An 11,347-nucleotide genomic window follows, 5' to 3' on the forward strand; every position below is an offset into this window, starting at 1 on the left:
TCTAATTAATTATTTAATTAAATAAAAATATAATTTTTATTATAATTATTACTAATTTAATTATTATTTAATTATTTAATTATTTCAGATTTTATATTATTATTTTTTTATAATAACTTGCCAAATGACAAGTTGTTATTGGTTAATTTGAGTCCCTGCTTAGAGGGACTCCCTTACCTTGATCTTTGTGCGGGAACTCACTCTTTCTCTCCTCCAATGGTTAGAGTTCCTATATGTCAGAAAAAAGTCAAAGAGAAACTCACCATTAGAGGTGCTCTTAAAATTTTATCCCTTCTATTATAAATGCAGTTAGATACAATTATGCAGGAAATTTTTTTTACTTTTTTTTGTTTCGTGCCAAGCTAAATAGAATAAAAATAATGAAAAAAAGTGTCACAATTATGTATCATAGTTAAGTTTTTAAGTGTAATGAGATCTATTTCTATTTTTTATCATAATATAATCAATCATATTATAAACACTAATACCAATGAATTACAATTCTAATTCATCTAGTTTTTCAAAATTTACACCAAATTCAAAATTACTAAATTTTTATCCAAATATAATTCTCTTTGAGTGCTAATTCAACTTAGCAAAGGAGAATTGCATGTATGAGCTCTATTTGAGCTCCACCTAAGCTCATATCTTTAAATTACAACTAAATTTTAATCAAGCCTAGCTAAACCTCTAAGTGTTTTTCCAATATAAAAAGAAAAACCTATTGCCTAATTTAAGCAACCAAAAAATTATTAATATATTAAGTTAAAAATGGAATATTTATCTTGTAATGACAAACATAATTGATAATTTTTTATTATAACTTATTTTTTTATGAACATTATAAGTATCAATAAAAAAAAATCAAGAATTACAATCAAACAATTCACTATTCATACAAAACAACTTATGATTGACAATTGTCTTCAAGAATCAGATTGCTACACAAAAGAAAATTTGTTGCACTTGCAATCGTAAAAAGAAGAAAGGATTCTCTTTTATTGCCAATGACTATAAGCATTGATGTGCAACGGTTAGCTTGATCAAAAGAAAAAGAATTTTTCACATTAAAAAAGACATATCAAGCTCTATATATAAAGGAATCATCCAAAAAAAAAGGCAACCAATTCGAGAAAAATTCGAATCATGTACACATTCTTTGTTTACTTGTTTTTGAGTGTAGTTTTATTTTTTTTTTTATTGTCTAGAATTAAGTTCATATTGAAAGATACAAAATACAAAGAGAGTTGATCATACAAAAACTATTTTACTTTCGTTTGAGTGTTTGATTTCAAAAGTATAATGGATTAGAGTGCATTTTAATTTCCTTTAACTAAGTTGGATTAACATTTAGAAGTTATTAAACTTGAGTTAGTTTAGGTATGTTACAAGAATGTGATATCTTAAAATTGGTGTTTGTCATCAATTTTAATTATAGTAAAAATTTTACCATTATTGTAGTAGAAACTAAATATAAATTATATTACACTTCATGGGTGAACTAAAATATATATATTATTCTGTCACTCTTCTGTATCTCTCATCTCTATAATTTTTATTTTTATTCTGTACTACCAATGCAAAACGAGACAAACAAAAATAATCTCATAAATTTAATGTACTACACAATAAGAATTATTAACTATAAAAAATAATTTCTTAATTCAATCCCCTTTCTAAACTTACTTGGAACTTTCAACATGATATGAAAATCTGGCTTTTTATAATTTATCTCTATTATCTTTTATCACTCTTGACTTTTTTATGAGGCCTGTTACACATACAAACCTTTTTAGTTTACAAGTTCTATAAGTTGGGTCAAGCCCAACAAAAGCCAAGCGCACCATACTTTCCACATTCGATCATAAATACACGCGCCTTACTCAACCGTTTCCTTTTTTCAAAACGCGCTCATTATGAAAGACTCTTCCTCTTCTTCCTCAATTAAAACCCAAACCCTCAAAATTCAAGCCACATTTGAAACCAAAAAAAGTTTTAAAGAAACTGTCCAACTCCTTGCGAAAAGTAGAAGAAATCAAGAAGAAAACATACAAATCTCCATAAAAAAACACCAAAAAGAACGAACAAACATTATTCAAGGTACTGTTTTATTTTTCTTCTAGATTTTTCACATTTCTATTTTTGATTTCGAAATCGAAACAGTATATCGTCGTATTTCTCTCTCTGTTTCACTGTTCTTGGTTTAGATCTCATATTACTGTTATGATGAAACTGTTCAAGTCGTTTACACTGTTCTAGGTTTTTCTCTATCATTTACTAGTGAATGGTTTAATGTGTGTTTTGCTCTATTTTTGTGTATGTTATGTCCATGTTTGCATATTTTTTAAGTGGCAATTTGAACTTAAAAGTAGAGGTGTATGGGACTGATATATATATATATATATATTAGTGTAACTGGTGCTGTTCTAATTGTCCTTGACATTGTAGTGTCATTGTATGCATGTTTGGTTGAGTTGAATATGATTTTGAACTCATTTAATTTCGTTTAATCGAAAAAAACAAAAAATGTGTATAGAACTGCATTTGGGTGTATGCAGCTGGTATTTGGGTGAACGTGGCTGGTATTGGGTGTATGTCTCTGGTATTTGAGTGTATTTTTTATCTATTGACAGTATTTCTTTTTCCTTGCAGTAAAAATGACAACCAAGTACCAAGGCGAAAAAAAATACAATGTAAGTGCATATATATATATATATATATATATCTTAGAACAAGTCAATTTTCCTAATACAAATATAGGTTATTTAAATGACTCTAATTTTGCTTTGTTTACAGCAAACCAAAGACTTGAAGTGCGCCACCAGACTATTGAGCGAAAAATTTGAAAAGATGAGCGAGCCTAAGAAAGCGATTGTTCGTAAATTAGGTTTTGGTGGACTCATGCACATCCCACCAATGAATGTGCCTCACAAACTATTAAAGGAGTTGGCTAACTCCTTTAAATTGGGCAAAAACACACTGAAAACAAGTTATGGTTCCTTTTAAGTTAAACCCAAAATAATAGGGGTTGCCCTTGGCCTCAATGCATTAGGTAACTGATTACAGAAAACCTCTATACTTCCATTCTCTGTACTATATTCTTCGTAATATCTTATTCTGATATCATATAATCAAGTAATAAATTTAGGTGTATATGAGTGATATTTGGGTCTATTTCAAGTGATTTGGAGTGTAAATTATTTTCTTTTTTGTAGGAGATCTATTTCCTGATAAAGTGAGTTATAAGAAACTTTTTGAAGAGAACAAACTGATTTTTAGAAGGTTCCAAGAGAACACTCTAAAGAATCTGACCGATGACATAATGAGTATCGGTGTTGAAAACAAACATGGTCGCCTGATGTTCAAGAGGATTTTCATCCTCTATATTCAGATGGCATTCTTGTTGCCAACAACAATAAACAAAGTATCTCCTATGCACCTAGCTCCAATTTTTGAGATGGACAAACCAAAGGAGGGAAACTAGGGAGCCCATGTGCTGAATTTCATCATCAAAGGCATAACCAATTACCGTCTAAAAAAGAAAAAATTAATCGACAGCTGCCTTTTTGCCTTGATGATAATCTATTTTCATTTGACAAAAAACATAGACAAGAAAGGAGAAAACACCCTGGATTGCCCTAGATTAGCAACTGGAATAAAGAGTTGTTGGTTGCAAGGATGAAAGCAGAGATAAATGGTCATATGGTAAGTGATCAGAATACCTTCTCTAATTTCGGTGTATTTTATTTACATAGATGCTGTAAACTAATATTTCTACTATTTTAGGGCATCATCAAGAAGGCAGAAACAAAAAAGAAACTGAAAGAAATGAAAACAAAAGAAAAAAAAAGAAGAAAAGAAAAAAATAAAAAAAGAAAGCAAGTTCATCATCTGAGACTATTCCATCAGAGACCGAAGTTGATTTTTTCTCTGAGTCTGAGTCTGAGTCTGAAGAAGACTTAGAGAAACCTAGAAGGAAATAACCCAAAAGGACGATCAAAAAGTAAGTAATAATTTTGGGTGTATTTTGTCAGTTTTAGGGTGTTTTTTTCTAATGATTGTTTGCTTTCCAGAATAGAATTCAGAAAGAGGAAGCAGATTTTAGAGGATTCCAGTTCAGAAAGCAAAAGTGAATCCAATGATGAGTAAGATTATGAAATTATCATCACTTTCTTTCCTATTTCTATCAAAATTTAATGTATTAACAGAGGGTTTCTCATTAAATTTCAGGAGTGAAGAATCGTTGCCAATTAAAAAACAAAAATCAAAGAAAAAAAATTCAGACTCCTGCCAAAATGTATGCACTGCTTTCGAGAGTATTTCATCATCAATATTGTATTTATCTGATTTATAATTTTTTTATTTTTAGGACACAATCCAAAAAAAGAAAGCACATAATTGAGTATTCGTCTTCTAAAGAAGAAATTCATTCATATGATGTGTAAGATACTTTCTGAAGCTATCTTACACTTTATCATCAATACTATATTTTGTTAACATGTACTTTTGAATGTACTGTTAGAACTGAAATTGGAACTGAAATAATAGAAGAATTTTCAAAACAATCAAAAAAGAAGAAAACAAATGAAGAGGCTGCTGCACAGGGGTATGTTGAATTTGGGTGTATATTACCATTTTTAAGGTGTTTTGGTTGCTGATTATTATTCTTGCTTTATTTTATAGAATTTTGATATCCTGATTTAACTAAATAGTATTTTTACTGAATGATCTTTATTCTATACTTAGAATGCCTGAGGTGAACTTAGCAAACGAGACTAATCCTTTGTTTCAAGGACAAACGGATCAAAGCAGTGTAAACATACCTTCGGATAGCATGTAATTTCTTTTTTTATACCATTTTCTAAATTCCTTTTTGACCATATTCTTCTAATTCTGTATATATTTTTTTAGAACAAAGAGCCCTTTAATGTTGTATTGAAGAAAAAAAGACAGGAAAAAAAAAATAAAAATCTGCAACTACGTAAGTTCTAAGAAAAAAAAGAGCCTTTTCGAGTGTATTTGGTTACTATTTGGGTGTATTGTTTTCTTATTTGGGTGGATTTTAGGTTGAGTCGGGAAGAAGAATCGGTGAGTGACTCAACTCAACAATAGATGATCGTTTTTCAACCGCCCTCTGAACCGGTTAATATGTAAGTTTTACAACTAAATTTCAACCTTCTAATCATCTATGAACCGCTTAATATGTAAGTTTTATAACTAAATTTCAACCTTCTAATAATATATTTTAAAGGGCTTTCTTAACGTTTTATTTTTGTCTTGTTTAGAGTTCTAATTCAACTATGCCTGTCTTCATCCCAAACAATATCAGCAAGCCCTGTGCCACTATTTGAACTATCCTCCCCAACAGACAGGTGAGAAAAAATATTCGGGTGTATTTCATTATTGTTTGGGTGTATTATTTTTTTATTTGGGTGTATATCTTGAAAATTAAGCTGTAATTGATTTTTTTATAATTTGATTTGTTTTTTTTCTAATCCTGCAGCACTCCACAACCCCAGAAAGCTTATGAAAGCACACCGACGGTGCCACCAACTCCATCTAAAATGTAAGTTCAGCACAATATAACTTGATTTTCGATATCATTCGTCTATTCTTATTCTTATAGTACGATATATGTCAACACGCAGTGATCTAGCCCCAGAAGCCATTGCTGCTGCACTATTGATGATGGCCCGGACATCATCCTACGTACCTAGAGAATTTCTGTTGCTATCATTCAGCCTTGCCTTCACTGATTCAAGCCAAGAAGAAACACAGACCCAAGAGGGGGAGGGGCAACCAAAACCTCAGGTGGGAAAAAGTCTGGAAACCACAGTACTAATAGAAGAATTAGATGAGTTGGTGAAAAAAATTGCAAAGAGTGGAGAAAAGACAGCACTGGATTTTGCAGAGGGTAAAAGTCCCCCAATTAAAAAGCAGACTGTGGGCCAAATTTTTGATAAGTTTAAAACTCCTGCAAGGAGCAATTTAATGTCGGCTAAAATGAAAGAAAAATTCTACCTCTAGGCCACACGTATAAGGACATACGGAGATAGAAGTACTGATGAGTATGATCCTGTTTACATACTCAATGCCCAACAACCATTGGTATTGTCAAGAGGCCATTTTGCATCTCTAAAAGCTACTTCATATATCGAAGCTGACGTAAGATTAGAATAAGATTAATGATTATATTATGATATGTGACTGCAATATAGATTGATGTAATTAATTTAGGTATTTTGTTTTTTTAGATTGTCACTGCTATGTGCCTGATCCTGAACTAAGAAAATATTAAAAGATTTCAGGAAGAAATTTACTGTCTCTCGCCTAATATTATGGAAAGGTGTAATGTAATAAAATTTGGGTGTATTTGTGTAATCTTTTGGGTGTATTAAAAGATTTCTTTTGGGTTTTCACAAATGCTGCAGAACATGGCCTTTGAAATTCATGCAGGTGGGGAGTTTTTACAGTCGAAATCCAAAAAGCCATTTATGGTCGAAGACTACCCAATGTTTATACCCTTTTTAGACCTGAAAAAATTAGCATCACATTCATATGTAAGTTTTCGTTTATAAAAATTCTTATCACAATTTTTTGGTTATGTGCGAATTAAACTAAAACACTGTTCAATGTGGACATGCTTAAGATTTTTGCACCTGTTTGCTATTCAGAGTATTGGTGGATATGGGTGGCTGACGTAAGAAAGAAAAAATTTATATACTTAACCTGTATCACAAGGAGTTCCCTCCAAAGCCAGAATGAATCTAAATAAATTTATTGTAAGTTAATTATGTTTTTTGCGTTTTAAAATTTGGGTGTATTTCAATTCAAAGTAAGGTGTATATTGTGATCCTTTGGGTGTATTCATTTATTAGATTTATTCTTTCTTATATTTTGCTTTGTTTTTTGTTTTTAGGGGTATGTGATTTCGAGAATTAGGGTATATGCTGGGAGCACCTCTCAAGAAAAAAAATCGTGAAATTGAACCTCCATACATTGACATTTCAGGCCAACAAACACCGTATAAATCTTTCACTCTGAAAATTGTGTTTTCTCTTGTTGTCCTATTTTAATTCGCTAAATTATTTTTGGTTTTCAGTTTTGATTGTGCTGTTTATGTAATGAAATGGTTTGAAATAATCCAGCCTCAAAACGTTAAAAAGGAGAAGTATGAGTGGGACAATAGAACTCAGGTAATTGTGTTTAAAACTATATAACTCTCTATTACTTTTCTAAATTAACAGAGTTGATTAAAAGAATATTCTTTTAAACTGTAGGCGGAGATGGACCATTTTAGAGTTGAATTTGCTTCCTGGATTCTTTTTCATGAGATGAATCGTGACAGAAATACAGCGATCAGGAGAAGTAAAGCAATGAGATTGTCCAACCCATCTGCAGTGTTGTTGAGTTCATATTGTCAAGTAGATTCATATGATATTGACAGTGACAGCGATTAATTTCAGTGTTATCTAGTCTTGAAATAATTTGAACGCTTCTTGTAAATTTTGTGAATATTTAATGCACTTGTATTATAAAATTTGTTTGCATAAATAAACTGTCTCTGCTGTATTCAAAAGCTATAAATTATAAGTACAAAAAAATAAAGGAAAACAACACCAAACCATCTAATACTCCCAATTACTTTAATTATACACCCAAATATAACTCGTATACACCAAAATATATACCCTAAAACCCTAAACCCTAAAACCCTAAATCCTAACACTAAACCCTAAACCCTAAACCCCTAAAACCCTAAACCCCAAACCCTAAACCCCTAACCCATAAACCCCTACACCCTAAAACACTAAACCCTAAAACCAGATTCATGAATCATAACTAAACAGAAACTAAAACAATTCAACTAAAATAATAAGACAAATCACCCTCTGTCAGATGAAAAGTCATAAACTGTAAATACACCCAAACTTTCCTGAAATACACCCAATTATTATTTATCTACACCCGAATGTCTGATATAAAATGGAAAAAATTATTTTAATTCTAATGAGAACTAGTACATTAGATTCAATTCAAACAAGGAAGAATAAACAACGAATATCACAGGCAAGGTTCACGCATTATTCAGTTACACAATCAAAAACTACTAATTGGATTCAAATTCAGATTCAATTACTAACTAAAACTAAATCACACCTCAGGAACTTCATTGGATTAAGTTTCAAAATCCACTTCGTTCTGGTTCAGCTGACAATCTGAATTTTAATTATCCATTCTTCAAAAACGATTTCACAACTTGATGTCAAAAAACAATGGATAAACGCACAATGAAAAATCTGAAGCACGTAAATGAAGAAGGAGAAAGCAGAGAGAAACACACGTAAAAGACGAAGGAGAAGGCAAAGAGAAACGAAATCCTTTCAAAAAAGGAAGTTATATATTCGTGCGTTGATTGAGTTAAAATTTGTTAGAGGCGCATGAACATACGTGCATAATAGGCACGTTTGAGCATAACATCAATTAGAGGACTTGTAAGACTTATAGATCAAAATCACTTGTATGTAGAGATTAATGGTTTGCGAATATAATATGTTTATATCCAATTTAACTAACTATAACTATAATAACTTCACTAACTGCATTCTCGATGACATACACCAGAAGTCACTGATGTGGAAAACTTGTGTTTGGAGTAAATTTAAGTTGATTTTATTATTGTAGCTTACATCAAACTAAATTTAGAGTGACGAAGAAGATTCTTTACCTTCAAAAGTGTTAGTCGAAAGTTTAGACACGGGTCATTTTTTAAGGAAAGCAATTAGATTGACCATGAAAGCAAAATGAGTTTTGTGTATAAAAATCTAAATTAAAAAGAACGAGCTATGAAATTAAAATTAAGCTAAAATAATTAAAATAAATGAAACTAAATAAAACTAAACGACAACTTGGCTTATATAGGCATACTTCTTAGGATTATATATCCTTGCTATTTCTCCTATGTTGATAAAAGAGAGTGAATTGTCCAACAAGTCAACCACAATATTGTGATAACAATTAGTGGAGTTTGTAAACTAAATTAACAAGGTCCCTACCAGATAACTAACAATAACATGGAAAGTTGATTGGAGTTATGCTAATCTAGTCAATTTAATTCAACTCAATCCTATCAAACATACATACAACTAAGATAAAGTTGTCATAGTAGGTTAACCTACAATAAAGAGAAAAGTTTATTAGAGTTTCTCAACCTCATTAACAAAGTCCTAACTAATCGACCATCACTAACATTGAAAGTGGGTTAGAATATGTTAATTACATCAATTTAACCACTTTAGTTGTAGTTAATTAAGACTAATTATGTAGCTCAAGATTAGCCTAAGTTATATTTCGAAGTCAAGTAAAAAAAACCTACTCTATATCTACCCTTGGCATTTCACTAACCACTTGGTGTGATAACAAAATATAAAATTACAAGTAACTAAAACCCAAGTCTATAATCACTAAAATTATAATAAAGGTAAAATTCAACTCATGGATCATAAATTTAACTTATCCAAAAGCAAGTCGTTTAATAAACTCAAGTTAAATTTCAAAACTTTACACCAAGTATTCATAACATGAAAAAAAAAAGCATGAAAAAAAAATGCAAACCAAATGAAAATTGAAGGAAATGAACTCACTACAAGAGAAATTAGTTTTACCGACAAATTTTTAGCGGCCATAATATAATGGTTACTATTAATTTTGTTTAAATTATGCTTTAATGGCAATTATATATTTGCTATTGTTACTACATTTTATATGGCAATTATTACTATTACCACTAAATTAATACTTCTTTTTATTTTTAATTCTACTTTTTTTTTTCATTAATAACGGCAATTACTATTATTGTTGCTAAATTTTTTATTTTGTTTTATTTCTATCTTCTCCTTCCATTACTTGCCAACAGAGATCATAGTAAAAAACTCTCCCACTCTAACTCCCTAAGTGATGAACCAAAGAGAGAAATTCCACAACGGCACAACTTCAAGCACTTCCCTCCATTGCCGATCACTGTCGCAAACCTTGTTATCGCCGACAATCATCCATCATTTAACTGCATCGTTGTTCCTGTTTTCATCCTCCACCTCAGATTCGCGTTGCTATCTTCGTTTCTTCGTTTGTCTTAGATCTATGTCGCGATTTACGTTCCTATCACCAAAGCCATTCGCCAAGGACGAAACGAGAATATGGTAGAACCGGCAGCACTTTCATCTTCAAAAGCATCGTCAATGGTGGCAAGGAAGTTCGACGCGAAGGTTAAGGAGCTTCTTGATCGGATGCTGTTTGGTTCTCTGTGAAATTCCAAGCTTGAGATAAAACCTTTAGCTTCTTTCTCACCTCCTTGTTCTTCAGAGTCTTGTGGGTGATTATAGATAAATAAATTAGTTCATTCATAAATTTTTATTATCATTTAGTTACTAAAATTTTAATCTTTTTTCTCAAAAATGGATGAATTTAACCTGTTGATAGTGATATTTTTCTCATCTACTTGTTCTTGGGATTTTTGTGAGTGATTATGGATAAAGAAATTAGTTCATTCGTAAATTTTGATTATCATTTAGTTGCTAAAATTTTAATCTTTTTATCTAAAAAATGAATGAGTTTGGCCTGTGGATAGTGATATTGTGGGCTTGATGATGATCATCGTCTATTTTCATCTGAGAAGAAGAAGAAGAAGAATACATACATTTTTGAAAGAGAGAGTGACAGTAAAATCAATAGCAAATTAGGGATTTTATCATACGTTTAGGCCAACTCAATATTTTCTATCAATGAAAATAGAATCAAATGACAAATCATCACTTTTGTCAAATTTTAAAATAATTTAAAACTATTTTGTCAATAATATTTTTTAGATATTATTTTGTCAACGTCTAAATCTTTTGAATGCTGAATTGATATTTACTTCTTTAAGTAATAACTAAGCTTAATTATTAATGAATCAAGTAATGAATTGTAAGACTCAAATTTTTGAAAATTAATTAATAAGATATTTATAATTTATTATATTTATTAAGATTATATTTTCAGAGATTTTTATATTAATGGAGTATTTTCTTATTTATGATTTAAAGCTTTAGTAATTAAAAACCATTGAGGTTACCATACTACTCTTACCTTCTTTACCCAAAACAAACCTTAATTTTAAACACACTCTCCTAACCCTAATTTTATCTTAACACTCACACTCCCTCACAATCCTAGCCGCCAACTATCTTTCCCAAACACAACACAATAGCAGCAGAAAACGAAAGAAAGAAAGAAGGGAGAGAAGAGAGGGCTGCGACATGAACGATTGAGGGAGGAGCTTACTGCCCAGCCACACACACACACCACG

Source organism: Arachis ipaensis, chromosome B04 (assembly GCF_000816755.2).
Source record: "Arachis ipaensis cultivar K30076 chromosome B04, Araip1.1, whole genome shotgun sequence".
NCBI classification, from domain to species: domain Eukaryota; kingdom Viridiplantae; phylum Streptophyta; class Magnoliopsida; order Fabales; family Fabaceae; genus Arachis; species Arachis ipaensis.